This window comes from Artemia franciscana, unplaced genomic scaffold (genome assembly GCF_032884065.1).
Source record: "Artemia franciscana unplaced genomic scaffold, ASM3288406v1 Scaffold_968, whole genome shotgun sequence".
NCBI lineage: Eukaryota > Metazoa > Arthropoda > Branchiopoda > Anostraca > Artemiidae > Artemia > Artemia franciscana.
The window spans coordinates 217098-235409 of record NW_027069062.1 but is presented as its reverse complement, the minus strand read 5'-3'; the positions used below and the strand labels follow the sequence as shown (position 1 = coordinate 235409).

General features: G+C 37.2%; 1 long non-coding RNA gene across 1 annotated transcript in view; it reads left to right on the top strand.

The window, feature by feature from the left end:
- Positions 1 to 18312, top strand: part of LOC136043771 (uncharacterized) — a 40946-nt gene that overhangs the window by 10300 nt on the left and 12334 nt on the right. Inside the window, exon 3 of the long non-coding RNA XR_010621716.1 lies at positions 8810 to 8917. This is a non-coding gene — a long non-coding RNA (uncharacterized LOC136043771). The remainder of the gene's footprint in view (positions 1 to 8809; positions 8918 to 18312) is intronic.

The following is an 18312-nucleotide window of genomic DNA, read 5'->3' as shown; positions in this document are numbered from 1 at the left end:
TTTATAACTTACGAGTGGGTGATCGGATCTTAATGAATTTTGATAAGAAGGACTTTGTGACTCAGAGCTCTTATTTTAAATCTTGACTAGCATTAAGCCTCTTATTTTCCTTTTTAAATCAATCTATTGATTCATAGAATTTTGTTAGAGCTCATACCATATGATCTCTTGGCTCTTAGCTCTTCTCGCCTCGTCACAAGTGCCATATGAGCTCTTAGCTCTTGTTATTTAGGGGGAGAGGTGGGTACAGTGGCGCACGTTCAGGTCAAAGCATCGTAACTTTGGCAAATATTTACATTTTTGGACGATTTTTAAACTGTTTTGCAGGCAGTTTATTATTCTACACTGGTGATTTATTTCACACTTCTTCTTTGAACCAGTTTTTGATGGAGTCATGTTTTCTGACAGCCACTTTTTGCGCCATTGTTGCCGACTAGGCGGGAACTATGGCGCACCCCATCTGGAACAGTGGCGCACCCATCTGGAACAGTGGCGCAATCAAACTGCTAAGGTGAATACTTCGTTTAATGAGTAAGGAAGTACAAAATAATGAACTGAAAATACCTAAAAGATGAATACTTCGTATAATGAGTAAGGAAATAAAAAATAATGAACTGAAAATAAAAGAAGAAGGCGCACTAGTTAATATTGTAAGCAGTCAGGTCAATGGGGAAGACCAGTTGCTCCGCTTGTCTTTCTGTGCCACCAGAAATATTTAGAGCAGGTAGCTTCATTTAGACACTCGACTTGCTGAAAGTGTAATTTTCACTGGTCCTGATGAACTTGTAGAAAGGAACCATTCTCTTAATATACATGAGCTCAATGTCAAAGCTGGACTCAGACAGGACTTCGCCCACGGAGTAAATTTTGTTCTTTTTGATCTCCCCCTCGCAAACAGGAACATAATCTCCAACACGGACTTCATCGTCATACAAAAAATCGTTTTGGTCTTCAAGGCCACAGTGGAGGCTTTCATCACTATCACAGCTACTATTGCCTTTTGTGGCAGAGTCACCAAAGTCATCATCAGACGAAGAATCAGAAAACAGGGTCTTTACATGACTGTTTCTCTTGAAATTGCGGTCAAATTTAGCAAAGTATCCAACAGCACTGCGCTTTTTCTTAGGTTGGACATCCTGTTTTTTTTTTGCACTGGCTTTTGGACAACGGCTTTCTTTGTCTTGGGGTTAATCTTAGAAGTCTTGGCCTTTTTCTTTGCCTCCCTTTCCATGAATTATTTCTCTAAAACATCTTTCACTGGGGTATCCGTGGTAATGATGGTTTTCTTCCTCTTCTGAGCCCCTTCTGGCAGCTTCCTGGGGGGCGCTCTTGGGTAGGTTACAGCTTCGGGTGTAACGGGGGTAGGGGAGGCAGTGCTTGGGGAGGCAGAGCTTGGACCCGCTTCGTTATGACTATTCAATTCTTGCTCTACTTCTTTGGCCTCTGGAGCTGCGCTGGGATTAGGGTCTGGTCTGTCGGTCACAGCTGATGCGAGAAAATCGTCGTCTGTGAAAAGTAGGCGGTTGAAGGGGAAAATCCCAGTAGCAGCAAAGCCACTGACTATGTTTTTCTGTGTGAAGGAGAGTTGGAAGGCCTTTCCAACAAGTTGAGCGATGATAGAGATGCCAATTGTCTGTCCGGGGTTGCTGACCATCCAGTCATTGCAGGCGATGTTGTAGTAGTTTTTGAATGATTTGTAGACTGTTCTGTCCAGTGGCTGTAGCTTTCTGCTGGTGTGGGGTGGCAAAGTCAGAACCACTATCCCGTTATCTTTGCAGTACTGAATGGCCTGGATCGACACATGAGAAGAGTGGTTGTCTTCTATCAGCAATATGGGTCTCTCTTTTGTACAGCGGGCATGTTTCACAACGTGTTCGAGGACAAGCAGGAAGATGTCAGATGTCATCCATCCTTTGGCAGAACCGCTACCGCCACTGCCTGGTGGTGCACCATTCATCAACTGGGAGCCAAATCTTTTCCTTGGGAAGACGAAGTAAGGTGGCAAGAAATTACCTTGAGCATTGATGGTGCAGCAGACTGTGGTCAGTTTGCCTCGCTCAGCAGAAGTCACTTGGCCCACCTGTTTGTGCCCCTTGGGTGCTATCACATTTGGTGGTCTCTGCACTGTTGTTGCCCCCGTCTCATCTAAGTTATAAATATCACTAGGCTGAAACTTAAACTTATTCATAACAGTCTCCAAGTTGTCATAGAACTCGTTTACAGGTGTTCTGTTGAATGCCGTGGCTTTGGCCAAGCTTGTTCCCTCCGCTTTGCGGATAGACAGGTCTGGGAAGCGTTTCATGTAACTGTAATACCAGTCTTTCCCCGTCATCTTTTTCTCATGCCATGTTGATGGCACCTTCAATTGGTTCATCTTTGCAATTTCGAAAGCGAATTGGCGGACTTTGAGCCGTGTCAAACCATGGTGCATTTTGCATGTTATTATAGAAGATTTGTGCGTACGTATGGCAAACAAACCTCTTCAGGATTTGGGAATGCCTTCACCTAACCGTATCGCTGCTGTTTCGGCATGTGTAGAATTGGATCGTGAACAAAGTTACAGTACGAGTGATCTATTGTCGTATGTACAAAATAACATTTCCAAGTTAACGTCGGAACAAAAAGACATTTATGATACGATAGACTCAATTTCAGGACGTATACAACTAACTGCTGATTTCTGTAATTTAGTGACGTCCAAAAATGAATTGATTGAAGAAGTATTTCCGAATATTCTAAAATATTATAAAAATAATAAATAGCTAAGTGAAAGAATGATTCTCGCGCCCAAAAATATAGACGTCCACGAAATCAACAATATTGTTTTGACCAAGATTCGAGACCAGGCAGTCCTTTACAAGTCAGTCGACACAGTTTTGGAACCAAATGAAGCGGTTAATTATCCATCTGAATTTTTAAATTCCATAGATCTTTCAAGGTTTCCACCACACGTGCTACAACTAAAAATAGGCGTACCAATAATATTTTTAAGAAATATCAACCCACCAAAGCTTTGCAATGGCACGCGACTTGCCGTAAAAAAAAACAATGGAAAACCTAATAGAGGCCACAATCTTGACAGGGCCTTTTGAGGGTGAGGCTGTTCTTATTCCTCGCATTCCCATGATTCCAACGGATCTGCCTTTTCAATTTAAAAGACTGCAATTCCCAATTCCATTAGCATTTGCAATCACCATTAACAAAGCTCAAGGTCAATCATTAGAAAAATGTGGTATAGATCTTAATACTGATTGTTTTTCCCATGGACAATTGTACGTTGCATGTTCGAGGGTCGGTAAACCTGACAATCTATTTATATGCAGCGACAATTGGACAGCGAAGAATGTTGTATATTCGCAAGTTTAACGCAGTTAATTTGTATTGTATCTATCTATCTATCTATCTATATAAAAACGAGTTGTGTGTATGCATGTTTGTTTGTTTGTAAAAAGAGCGTTTGCATATGACGTCATTATTAGTACATACGGCTTTGTATATGCACAGACAATGGGAAAGCCAAGAATGTTGTATATTCGCAATTTTTACGTAGTTTAACTCCTGCAGACGAAATGAATGCTTGCCTGAAAAATTCTAATTTATGGGCACACGTTAAAATGTTAAAATTAACTACAAATATGCGTGTCCGATTGAAAAACGATGACTCTGGTCAAACATTTTCAGATCAATTGCTGGCAATTGGAAACAGAAAGCTCCCAGTAGTGGGAAAGCCAAAATTGTTGTATATTCGCAATTTTTACGTAGTTTGAAACACATATATAAATCTATCTATATTCACAGGTGGGACACAGGGACACAACTACAATGGTGCGTAACGACTTACGCGCGCGGGGGGGCTTGGGGGGGCGCGAAGCGCCCCACCATCTAGGTGTTGGGGTGGCGCGAAGCGCCACCCCAACAGCTAGTTCACATATAAAATTCATGTCTTGTAGTTTTCTTGAAGACTTGATACATCGTCACAGCTGAATTATCCCGAGTTCCATGGAAAATGATGTTAATTTTGACCCTAATTCGTCCTTTATTAGCTTGCAGCTACTGCAGCAGCCATGATTTTGGGTACAAGTCAAGGTTCTATCTGCAGGACGTTTTTTTATGATTTGAGAACGATTTGGCATAGGTCTTTGTTGAAATGGGTCCTTTATTTTCGTAGTTTCCTTTTATCTGGCTGACAGTTATCCTCGTTTTAATTTCTTGTTTGCTTGTATGATTTGTTGTTTTCGGTATATTTTCTTTTAATTCGCATATAAAATTGATGTCTTGCAGCTTTCTTCAAGTGTTATGAATCATCACAGCTGAATGGTCCCTAGCTCCGTGAAAAAGAGTGTTAATTGTAGCCGTACTTGCGGTATAAACCAAAGATCTTTATCTTTCTTTTTGATATTTATTCTTGTTCTGGTCCAGACGTGGCTATTAAATATTAAGTCTTCTAAAAAATCTTTTGAATTTGTGTAATTTTCTTTTTTACTTTGGGTCCTATTAATCAAGCAACTAAACTTATTCTCTTACTTTTCTGAGTCTCAATGAGTTAAAAACACCCCGAAAGCTAATTGTGGTCCTTTCTTGAGGGAATATATTCCCTCAAGAAAGTTCGTTGAATACGTCTTGTTTTCTTACAGGCGAAATATTCACGTCGTTTTAGTTTTATCTTTTCTTTCTACTGGCCTTAGTCCTGGTAAACAGGACAGGGGTGGCTAGTTGCCTTTTGATCACTTTTGAGTTTTAAATGGTCCACAAAAACTTCTAATTTAATGTTTTATGTGCCTCCTCTGAAGTTTATACGACCACCTCTTCCATAAATATTATATTGGCCAATTCTTAAACATACATATTGGCAAACTCTAATAAATATTAGATTGGCAACTATTATAACTTATACCCATCCCCGGAGAGATCTGGGAGGGAGGGGGTTTGTCATCTTCCAAGACATAATTACTGGACCTTTCAACTACTCTGAACAAAATGGCTTTCTTAAAATTTTGATTGGATGTGTTTGGGGAAATGATTGGTGGGGTGGGGGATGGGTTGGTTGGCCTCTAATAACTTTTGACTCTTAAAAAGGATACAAGAACTTCTGATTTCCAACCAAATGAGCCCTTTTGAAGTCACAAAGATAACTCCTTCTTTTTGAAGTGCCCTGGCCTAAAAAATAATAATACTAATAAATAAAACACAATGCCCACACCACTCTTTACTTAGACAGCTTTATTTTGCTGCTTATGAATTGATGCCTGCTGCTGCCAAAAATCGCACAAATCTAAATGAAACAGTTTTTCATTAAAAACTGATTTCCAGAATTTATTCTAATTTGTTCAGATATATATATATATATGGTTTTGTAAATTTCCACTTCAGCTACTGAAACAACTTGATTAGATTTTCACTATCGTTGGTATCGTTGGAGAAGGGCTGGAAGACTATGAGTTGAAACTTGAGTGTTTATGGAGAGTTCGAATGGGATGCCTTGTGATGACTTCTGACAACTTCTGTTTGTTTCAAGCACTGATAGAAAATATGTTTTCTAATACTTAGAAATAATGCATATATTCTTGGCATATCTTCAAATGCTAAACGAGAATTTGATGTTGGACTTTTGCTCAATTTTGAGCCGCATAGAAGTTCTATGTGTGTGAATGTGAGGTCATAAGGTTTTCGCCTAAATTTTGTGCAATCAAGGCATCAAAATAAGGTTTTATTGACAGAAAAGGGGGATTTTAGACTATACCAATTTCGGAGATAATAAGAAGAATGATCAGAGTGAAAAAGACAAGTTTATTTAATAACAAACTTCTGAAAGTGAATGGAAAAGTGGATCAACAGAATTAGTCGTAGCACATGAACAATACCTAAATCAAGAGAGCACGATCACTCTTAGACTGAACTAGGATAACCTCCTCATAAGAATACTAATGGCATCTTGGATGATGAATGATAGACCTTGGAAGTCTATGTAAAAAAAATGCAAATGGTTTTTTTGTTTAGCGTTATCTACCCGACCAACGACCAAATCCACAGACTCTAAATACGAACTGCGTTGACTACACGAAAATAAAAATATGAGAATACAGAAGCTCGTCACGTAAGTTAATTTATAGGTTATTTATATCTTTTACTAATAAAAACAAATGTAAAAAATTAAAAGTTCTAGTTGCCTTTTTAAGTAACCAAAAATCGGAAGGCAACTAGGCCTCCTCCCCTGCTCCTTTTTTCTCAAAATCATTCGATCAAAATTATGAGAAAGCCATTTAGCCAAAAAAATAAACATGTAAATTTTGTTTTAAGTATTCATCTCCGGAGAGCTTATATCAAAACATGGATTGATTCAAAAACGTTCAAAAATTAAATAAAAAAACAAGTTTTATTTACTGAAAGTAAGGAGCGGCATTAAAACTTAAAACGACCAGAAATTACTTCGTAAATGAAATGGGCTGCTTCCTCATCAACGCCCCGCTCTTTACGCTAAAGGTTTTTACTGTTTTAAAGTAAAGTTAAGAGAAAGAGTAAAACTTTAGCGTAAAGAGCGGGGCGTTGATGAGGAAGCAGCCCCTTTCATATATGAAGTAATTTCTGTTCGTTTTAAGTTTTAATGCCGCTCCTTACTTTTCGTTAAAAAAACTTGTTTTTTTTTTTTAATTTCACAAAGAATGGACCGGGTGAAGACTGGTGGTTTGGGTTTAAGAAAAGAAAAAAAAAACATCTTGCTTAAGGAGCCTGAGTGGCTTGAAAACCCTGGGGGCTGGGCAATAAGCAGACTTTCATCATTCTAGGATTTTATGATCCGCTTCAAAAACAGTAGAAAAGTTTGACATCTCAGACAAACCAGATATTGGCACAACTTGGACAAAACTTCGTTTTTTAGCGATCCTGATAGCCTTAAAATCGCTGGTGCGAAAAGATCACCAGCAAAGTGGCAAACTGGTTGCAATGGGCAAAATAACACACATGTTCCCGTATGTATTAGTGCATCAGGTGAGAAACTGCCACTATTGGTAATCTTCTCAGGGAAAAGCGCTTGTAGTTCATGGCTACCCATTAAAGACCATCCAGATGTATATTTTTCAGCTACTATGAAAGAATGTAAGACAGCAGAACTCATCTATAACTGGTTTAGATGTTTTCCTGCCTCAGTTGAAAGAAAAAACACTTCTTATTCTTGACGGCCTTGGCTACCATTTATTCATGGTACTTGTGGAGCTTGCTTCAGAAAAGAATGTTAATCTCCTCAAGTTGCCAGCCCACGCATTTAATATTTTGCAGCCCTGTGACAGGGTTATTTTCAAAGGACTGAAATCGTCCTATGAGCAGAAACTCGTGAACTAGCAACGAGCACACCCAGGTGACATCTTACCAAAAGAAGGGCTCGTGAAAATTTTATGTCAGATCTGGGAGACTTACCTTACCCCTTCACTAATAAAAAAAAAATTTAACGACAGGAATTTACGATTCCGCTATTCCAGCATGTATCAACTGTAACATGATTAACAAGGCGAAGTTTGATCCAGCTAAGTTAAAACGATGTGTTGAGACAAAGACATAAGAGACTCAGAATACAACAAGAGCGACATTCAAAGTGAATACTGCAACTAATTAGATCACTATTTCAATGTTGGTTAGTCCAAAAGTGATTCATGCACATGAGAACTCAATTTAAGAAGTTCTATTGGACTCAGAACACTGTCCTTCTTATGATGCCTCAGCACCCGGTACATCCGGTAGGCAGAGAATTGATTGGAAATCCGAAGTGATCACATTTGTAGAAGCTTTGAGAGGGCTTGAACAAATAGAGAAAGAGAAAAAAGAAAAGCAAGATAGCAAAAAAGAAAAAGTAAAAGAGAATATGCTCAAGCCAAAACTGAAAAGAAAAAAAAGTTGATCTTTCCAGTGAAGATTCTGACGTCTCACTTGGTTCCAAATCAGAATGACTAACATATCTTTCAGGATATATCATACCTTTGGCAGTGACAATGAAGAAAAGGGAGAAAAGAAGCTAAAAATACAGCTAAATGAATACTATGCTATAGCATATGATAGCAAACATGATCAACAAGGCTTGTATATTGGAAGGGTTCTTGGTTTTCATGACAAAAATCTTGGTTTGGATGAAATATCTTCGCTCTCTGAGCCTATCCAACAATTCATATGACTGGCCCCAAAAATATGAAATTGACTAAGTTGAAGAATACATCTTTGCTGGACCATTGGATCTTTTTGGAGCTGCTCCTTTCACTCTACCATCATTCCAAATTTGGTACGTCATTAGCCTGTACAAGAATCACACTAGGCCCTGCAAGTGATCAAAAGTTCGCTTTCTCGACTCACTCTGACACTAATTGAAGTTGATTTTTTTTTTCATATAAAAATTCTTTTTTTCAACTAAAAATAATTTTTTTTCTGATATTTATTGATATTACAATATTTTTCCTATTATTTGAAGCACGGTGTTATCTTTTCAGAAAAATTTAAGCTAAAGCTATTTTGATTCTGAATAGTAATTACTATTATTCGCAAATATTCCTACACAGGAGGAACGTTTCACTGAGATTGTTTTTGAAGCAACAGGGGGCAAAGGGAGGTGTCACACTCAGCCCCTCACCTGGAAGACAAAATTCATGAAAAGTGTACAGTTTTGCAGCAATGGCACGAATATGACACATTCCATCCCTGGATTGTGTAAATTTTTATTAGACTAGTCAACTAGATATAGCCTGGTTATTTATTAGGCATAAAGTTTTATTTTAAGGGGAAGTGGGAGCAATATATTCCTTAATAAATTTCAGAATTTGACTTCTTTTAGGTCATCAGAGGGGTATCTTAAACCCAGAAACCCGTTGGGTCCTGGGAACGAATATCAGAATTAACGAATCTTGGTATGACTGTCCTGGGAGATTTTTCAATGAAGAAAGTAAGTTTTGAATTGTTTTTTTAGAGTCTTGATTTCTTGGAAAGAAAGAGTAAGCCATTTTAAAAATAGCAATAAACCACCTGTCAGCATGTGATGTATGGTGATTTAATAATCTCTTGGTAATGCATAGGGATAAGGTTTTGTAACTAATACTAGTGATAAGTTATGTTTCCCATGGTCAGGGTGGAATTTGTTGAAAAGAAAAGAGTAAGCCATCTTTGGAATCACCTAACAATCACATAGTGATATATGGTACATGGCGGTATGGTAATCACATGGTGATATATAGGAATACGTCTTGCATATTTAGTGCTGGCGAGACGGTATGGTTTCCGTTGTGAGAGTGAACTTCGTTTTAAAGACAGATTCAGCCATCTTAAGTATAAAACTATGAATTACATGGTCGTTTGTATTGTGATGTAAATCAAACGGAAATATTGGAAAATTTTGTCTGGAAAGACTCGTTAGGGATGATATTTTAACACCTCACCCAAGAAACACATTTTACTGTCATAACCTGCCATGGCTCTGGATACTTTCAAAATATAATTGTCAGTAATGAAAACACAATTATACGTTATTGTTTTTGTTCCAAATTAATTGGTAACAAATGATTCTAAGCAATCTTTATTACTTTATATGAAGAATGGACTGCATTGACCTTCCATGCATTGTTATTCCATGCTCTTGTTATTATATGCTATTTTAAACAGTCAGATGATCATATGTGGTTCATAATCTGAGGCCGTCTGTTTGGAATAGTCTGCCGGCTAGCATCAGTGAGTCTGTCACTTTATACGGGTTTAAAAATAAATTGAAAACATTTTATTTGACTAATAGATTTGGAAGGGCGGGAGGTTTTAGATTTCTTTTTTCGTAGTTTCTTGGGGTGGGCTGGGGGCTGAAACCGGTAAGTAATATTTAGTAGGATTCTTTTGTTGCATTGTGTTCATGTATATGTGTTGTTTTTTATATATAAGATAGGCTAGATGGATAAACATGAGATGTTATTTTTCGATATTTATTTATAAGATGTAAATCCTAATTTGAATTTTCAGCACAAGTCCTTTGGGCTTTCTTTTTGCTGCAATAATTTATTAGTGCTGTCATTTTTATTAATGTTTCTATTGTGGATAAAAATAAAACCTATCTACCTACCTACCTACCTTTTGGTTGAAGGTAATAACACACAATTAACGATTGTTAGCGATAATTGGCTTTCTCGAACATGAATAAAAGGTGAGGAGAGGTTTGATCATCCCTGGAAAAACAAGCAAATAAACATGCATCCGTGATTTTTCGTCTGACAAAAAAAATTAAATTCCACGGTTTGTATATAAGAGCTTGAAACCTCTAAAGTAGGGCTCTCTGATATGCTGAATCTGACGGTGTAGTTTTCATTAAGATCACTAGATTTTCTGTGGTTTTAATGTGTTTTCTTTTTCAATCATTCTTCAAATTTTCTCAGACTCGTAACTATTGGTGGGTAAGATTAAACTTGATGAATTTCATGGATTTGGAATCACCATCAAAATTTTGTTCTGTTATATATCTATTGTTAAGAAGGCTCTGTTTGTTTTAGTTTTGGTTACTATTGAGTCGCATCACTCCTTACTTACAGTTCGTTACCACGAACCGTTTGAAAAATCATAGAGAAGAATGAATTATCTGAACAAGGAAAATTATCAGCCAGTGAAACACAGATGACAAAAGAAAATTAATGTACACATTTCATTTTCTTCTCTGTAATCTTTTGGAAAACTAATCATTTATTATTATCAGCAGTGAACGCGCCTCGGTGGATGTCCTTTTTCAAATCGTATTTTCTTTACGCTAAATTAGAATAAATTTGGCGTGACTATCCCATTATATTACTTTGATTTTATAACCACAATTTTAAGTTTCTTTTTGAAAATGCTGCCTTGTTGACGTAATAGTGGTGAATTTCACAATCTCCTGCGACAAGCTATATGGAAGGCATCACACAACTGTAAAATTGATTTATCGTAGATCATCCTGAGACCCAGTGAATTATCACTTCTGACTAATCCCTGGTTTCATGGAAAAAAGTGTTGATTTTGACCTCAATTTTGAGTACTGATCAGATCTTTCAACTCAGCATGTTTTCTTGCTTTTTATTATTATTATAACCACTGGTTTTTTTTCCCAAAATGTCACCCTTCTCTTTTGACGTCTCTTTTTTCTCTGTGTAAATTTTGTTTTTCTCCTCTACGATTTTTGTTTTTCATTTATCATGTTTAATCCATGTAGTCAATTCAATCCATGTAGTCTTAGAACTTAGTTGTGCCATCCTGTTTTTATTCAAAACAAAAATCCATTGTTCGTCATTTTCTCTTTAAATTCACATATAAAATTCATGTCTTGTAGTTTTCTTGAAGACTTGATACATCGTCACAGCTGAATTATCCCGAGTTCCATGGAAAATGATGTTAATTTTGACCCTAATTCGTCCTTTATTAGCTTGCAGCTACTGCAGCAGCCATGATTTTGGGTACAAGTCAAGGTTCTATCTGCAGGACGTTTTTTTATGATTTGAGAACGATTTGGCATAGGTCTTTGTTGAAATGGGTCCTTTATTTTCGTAGTTTCCTTTTATCTGGCTGACAGTTATCCTCGTTTTAATTTCTTGTTTGCTTGTATGATTTGTTGTTTTCGGTATATTTTCTTTTAATTCGCATATAAAATTGATGTCTTGCAGCTTTCTTCAAGTGTTATGAATCATCACAGCTGAATGGTCCCTAGCTCCGTGAAAAAGAGTGTTAATTGTAGCCGTACTTGCGGTATAAACCAAAGATCTTTATCTTTCTTTTTGATATTTATTCTTGTTCTGGTCCAAACGTGGCTACTAAATATTAAGTCTTCTAAAAAATCTTTTGGATTTGTGTAATTTTCTTTTTTACTTTGGGTCCTATTAATCAAGCAACTAAACTTATTCTCTCACTTTTCTGAGTCTCAATGAGTTAAAAACACCCCGAAAGCTAATTGTGGTCCTTTCTTGAGGGAATATATTCCCTCAAGAAAGTTCGTTGAAGACGTCTTGTTTTCTTACAGGTGAAATATTCGCGTCGTTTTAGTTTTATCTTTTCTTTCTACTGGCCTTAGTCCTGGAAAACAGGACAGAGGAGGCTAGTTGTCTTTTGATCACTTTTGAGTTTTAAATGGTCCACAAAAACTTCTAAATTAATGTTTTATGTGCCTCCTCTGAAGTTTATACGACCACCTCTTCCATAAATATTATATTGGCAAATTCTTAAACATACATATTGGCAAACTCTAATAAATATTACATTGGCAACTATTATAACTTATACCCATCCCCAGAGAGCTGTGGAAGGGAGGGGGTTTGTCATCTTCCAAGACATAATTACTGGACCTTTCAACTACTCTGAACAAAATGGCTATCTTAAAATTTTGATTGGATTTGTTTGGGGAAATGATTGTTGTGGGGATGGGTTGGTTGGCCTCTAATAACGTTTGACTCTTAAAAAGGACACAAGAACTTTTGATTTCCAACCAAATGAGCCCCTTTTGAAGTCACAAAGATAATGCCTTCTTTTTGAAGTGCCCTGGTCTAAAAAATAATAATACTAATAAATAATACACACTGCCCATACCGCTCTTTACTTAGACAGCTTTATTTTGCTGCTTATGATTTGATGCCTGTTGCTATCAAAAATCGCACAAATTTATGTGAAACTGTTTTTCATTAAAAACTGATTTCCAGAATTTATTCTAATTTGTTCAGATATATATATATATATGGTTTTGTAAATTTCCACTTCAGCTACTTAAACAAATTGATTAGATTTTAACTATCGTTGGAGAAGGGCTGGAAGACTATGAGTTGAAACTTGAGTGTTTGGGGAGAGTTCGAAGGGGATGCCTTGTGATGACTTCTGACAACTTATGATTTTTTCAAGCACCGATAGAAAATATGTTTTCTAATACTTAGAAATAATGCATATATTCTTGGCATATCTTCAAATGCTAAACGAGAATTTGATTTTGGACTTTTGCTCAATTTCGAGCCGCATAGAAGTTCTAGGTGTGTGAATTTGAGGTCATAAGGTTTTCGCCTAAATTTTTTGCAATCAAGGCATCAAAATAAGGTTTTATTGACAGAGAAGGGGGAATTTAGACTATACCAATTTCGGAAATGATGAGAAGAATGATTAGAGTGAAAAAGACAAGTTTACTTAATAACAAACTTCTGAAAGTGAATGGAAAAGTGGATCAACAGAAATAGTCATAGCACATGAACATTACGTAAATCAAGGGAGCACGATCACTCTTAGACTGAACTAGGAAAACCTCCTCATAAGAATACTAATGGCATCTTGGATGATGAATGATAGACCTTGGAAGTCTATGTGAAAAAAAAAATGCAAATGGTTTTTTTGTTTAGCGTTATCTGCCCGACCAACGACCAAATCCACAGACTCTAAATACAAACAGCGTTGACTACTCTGGAGCGCGGCTTCCCACAATCTGCCCATAATTGTAGCCAGAATTTTACTGAATCACATGCGGCCAGGAGATTAGGATTATTCTGCTAGTTACGCACTTCCGTGCCGTGGCGAATTTTGCGGACAGAAACTACAGTTTTCTCAGCTGTAAGGATAGCATGCGTTATCTCAGAACAGTAGATGTTTAGTAGGAGGGTTTTTTCCGAGTCTACTGTCATGTTTGGACAACAGAGAAGTGCGAAGGGAATTCGGATCTTCGACAGTATATAGTCACATGAACTCTGGTAGGAATGGATGCTAGCAGCTTCCCAGTTGAGGCTGAGCAACCATTTAGGGGAGGAGTTTGTGGATGAAGTTTTCTGCAAGGGCTTTATTTGAAAAGAATTACAGATTAGCATGCGGTTGGATATAGAGCGATCAAGAAGAACCGTACTTTTAGAGGTGGATTTAATCATAAAAGGACAATAGAAATAGTCCAACTGAGACACGGAGCCAGATTGATGGGTGTAGGTAAAATCGGGATCATTTTCAACATAGGTAAGATTTGGACAAGCATGGAGTAAGATCTGAGATCTATTGTTTTCAGGGTCAGACAGTTCACAGTTAAAGTCACCAAACAGGAGACAACTTAGGCCTTCATCTTCATATTTTGATACTAGCTTGGTAATAGATGTACATGTGAGAGAGAACTTCCTCTCAGATATATCATTACGGTAGTTAGCAGAAAATAAACTACGAATATGACCACATTCGAAACTTTAACCGCAAGGAAACTGTCAGATTTAGCATCTAGATTACCAAGTAGCTCTTTCCGTATCATCAGGGCCAAACCATCTGAAGGCCTACCGCGAGTGGACTTAGCAGGGTCGAGCTTAGGCTCGACTTCAGAGTTATTCCCGGTTATGCATGACATAATAGATTCGACACCACTTTTATCCTTTGTGACTACTTTCCAAGCGTCTCTACTGGGACGAAGCTCGAATATATTCCCACTAGCTTCTCCACATACATGCTCCAGATAAGCCTTACGGGAGTCTGGCTTTTTAAGGTCTAAGGGGGGCTTCTTGAGAATAACAGCATAGGAAGGCTTGGACAGTGAAAATATCTCCGTTTATTCTGGCACATCGTGACGCATTAATAATCAGATCTGTCATCTTTTTAATGACATCCTAAATATGCCAGTGAGTTAAGAACCAGGGCCTTCTCTATTACTAGGCAACGTCATTTTTGCCTGATGTTGTGTTCGTTGAATTACGTATTTTTATGGAATCATCAGTCACCTTTTCAGGGAGTACTTTTCTAAGTACTTCACAAATTCACACAAATTGTTTCTTCGAGTACTCAAAGTGGGATGTTCTCTCTTATAGATAGTCTTCGTTTCATTGCGTTTGCCTGGTTGCTCAGAAAAGGGCAGTACTAGTCGAGGTGGGTTATCCAGAGGTGGGGCAGTGTGTGTGCCTCCGGCAAGCAAATATTGGCGTCACATCAAGTTTGCCAACTTAAATGTTGTACTGGTGTCGGTGGGGGCTACTCCCTTTCAGTCCCCGTGGGAGGGGCTATAAGTTACAAACTATGACCAGTGCTTACATATTGTAATGTTTATTTGGAAGTGTACAGAAGTTTTCAGTGGGATTTTTGGGTTGAGGGAGGGGGGGGTGAGAAGAGAGGGATAGGTTGGGGGAACTTTCCTTTGAGGAATTTGTCATGGGCGAAGAAAATTTTCATGAAGGGAGCGCAGGATTTTATAGCATTATTTAAAAAAAAATTAAAAATAAATATAAAAAAGTTTTTTCAACTGAGAGTAAGGAGAAGTATGAAAACTTAAAACGAACAGAAATTATTGCGCATATGATTGGCTCACCTCCTCCTGATACACCGCTCTTTACGCTATTTTTAGTAATTTCAACTATTTATTCTACGGCTTTTGTGATTCAGGGGTCATTCCTAAGAAATTGGGACAAAATTTAAGTTTTAATTTAAAGAGTGAGGTACTGACGAGGGGGGGGGAACCCCTCATATACGTAATAAAAACTTGAGAATACAGAAGTTTGTTACGTAAGCTAATTTATAGGTTACTTATATCTTTTCCTAATAAAAACAATCGTAAAAAATTAAAAGTTCTAGTTGCCTTTTTAAGTAACCAAAAAATCGGAGGGCAACTAGGCCTCCTCCCCTGCTTTTTCTTTTTCAAAATCATTCGATCAAAACTAGGAGAAAGCCATTTAGCCAAAAATAAATAAATAAATATGCACATTTTGTTTTAATTATTCATCTGCTGAGAGCCAAAATCAAAATATGCATTGATTCAAAAACGTTCAGAAATTAAATAAAAAAAAAATTAACGGAAAGTAAGGAGTGGCATTAAAACTTAAAACGAACAGAAATCGTTTCGTATATGAAAGGGGCTGCTTCCTCATCAACGCCCCGCTCTTTACGCTAAAATTTTACTGTTTCAAAGTAGATTTAAGGGAAAGAGTCAAACTTTAGCGTAAAGAGCGGGGCGTTGATGAGGAAGCAGCCTCTTCCATATATGAAGTAATTTTTGTTCGTTTTAAGTTTTCACGCCGCTCCTTACTTTCCGTTCAAAAAACTTCTTTTTTTTTAAATTTAATTTCACAAAGCATGGACCGGGTGAAGACTGGTGGTTTGGGTTCAAGAAAAGAGAAACTACATCTTGCTTAAGGAGCGTGAGTGACTTGAAAACCCTGGGGGCTGTGCAATAAGCAGACCCTTTCATAATTCTAGGATTTTATTACCCGCTTCAAAACAGTAGAAGAGTTTGACAACTCAGACAAACCAGAATATTGGCACAACTTGGACAAAACTTCGTTTTGTAGGGATCCTGATAGCCTTAAAATCGCTGGTGCGAAAAGATCACCAGCTAAGTGGAGAACTGGTTGCTCATGGCTAGTTCATGGCTACCCATTAAAGACCATCCAGATGTATATTTTTCAGCTACTATGAAAGAACTATTTCAGCTACTATGAATATGCTCAAGCCAAAACTGAAAAGAAAAAAAAAGTTGATCTTTCCAGTGAAGATTTTGACGTCTCACTTGGTTCCAAATCAGAATGACTAACATATCTTTCAGGATCTATCATACCTTTGGCAGTGACAATGAAGAAAAGGGAGAAAAGAAGCTAAAAATACAGCTAAATGAATACTATGCTATAGCATACGATAGCAAACATGATCAACAAGGCTTGTATATTGGAAGGGTGCTTGGTTTTCATGACAAAAATCTTGGTTTGGATGAAATATCTTCGCTCTCTAAGCCTATCCAACAATTCATATGACTGGCCCCAAAAAAGATGAAATTGATTAGGTTGAAGAATACATCTTTGCTGGACCATTGGATCTTTTTGGAGCTGGTCCTTTCACTCTACATCATTCCAAATTTGGTACGTCATTAGCCTGTACAAGAAGCACACTAGGTCCTGCAAGTGATCAAAAGTTCGCTTTCTCGACTCACTCTGACGCTAATTGAAATTGATTTTTTTTTTTTTTATTCCTTTTTTCAACTAAACATAAAATATATATTTTTTTATGATATCAATTGATGTTACAATTTTTTCCCTATTATTTGAAGCATGGTGTTATCTTTTTCGCATTTACGGTAAAAATTTGAAAATATGCCATTCTTAGACACTTTTTCTATGTGCAGGGTAAAACCGACACTGTCGGAGTTACCCCATGGTAAGAAGAAAACCTGTGTTCCACTGTGGTACATGAAAACTATTGGCGAGAGGTTTTGTTTTGCATGGTATTTCTGTACAAGAAGTATTGCATATCGTGTCTTTGAGTGACATAATTTTTATCTCTGCAAGCACAGGATTTACCTAGGGGTGTAAGATTTACCCCAGACTAGGGGGTAAGGTTGACCTCCCTGAGATGGGTTACTCTGGTGCAGTAAGTCACAGAAACAGCAAAACTTGGTGATTTTTCTGGACTGTGAAGAATATTACGAGTATGACCAAGAGCGACGTCAAATAGTTTTATTGTACCAGCAACTCCAATAAAATTTCAGGACCAAACTAAGCTAAAAAAAAAATAATAACTCAATAAGGGGTTGGACTTAATAATAATCTTGGACCTAATAATCTCTTGGTAATGCACAGGGATAAGGTTTTGTAACTAATATTAGTGATAAGTTATGTTTCTCATGGTCAGGGTGGAATTTGTTGAAAAGAAAAGAGTAAGCCATCTTTGGAATCACATAGTGATATGTGATGCATGGCGATATGATAATCACATGGTGATATATTGGAAAACGTCTTGCATATTTAGTGCTGGTGAGACGGTATGGTTTCTGTTGTGAGAGTGAACTTCGTTTAAAGACAGATTCAGCCATCTTAAGTGTAAAACTATGAATTACATGGTCGTTTGTATTGTGATGTAAATCAAACGGAAATATTGGAAAATTTTGTGTGAAAAGATTCGTTAGGGATGATGTTTTAACACATCACCCAAGAAACACATTTTACTGTCATAACCTGCTATGGCTCTGGATACTTTCAAAATATAATTGTCAGTAATGGAAATACAATTATACGTTACTGTTTTTGTTCCAAATTAATAGGTAACAAATGATTCTAAGCAATCTTTGTTACTTTATATGAAGAATGGACTGCATTGATCTTCCATGCATTATAAACATTTTATGGCATAAACTTGTTATTATATGCTATTCTAAACAGTCAGATGATCATATGTGGTTCATAATCTGGGGCCTTCTGTTTGGAATAGTCTGCCGGCTAGCATCAGTGAGTCTGTCACTTTATACGGGTTTAAAAATAAATTGAAAACATTTTGTTTAACTAATAGATTTGGAAGGGCGGGAGGTTTTAGATTTCTTTTTTCGCAGTTTCTTGGGGTGGGGGGGGGGGGGGCTGAAACCGGTAAATAATA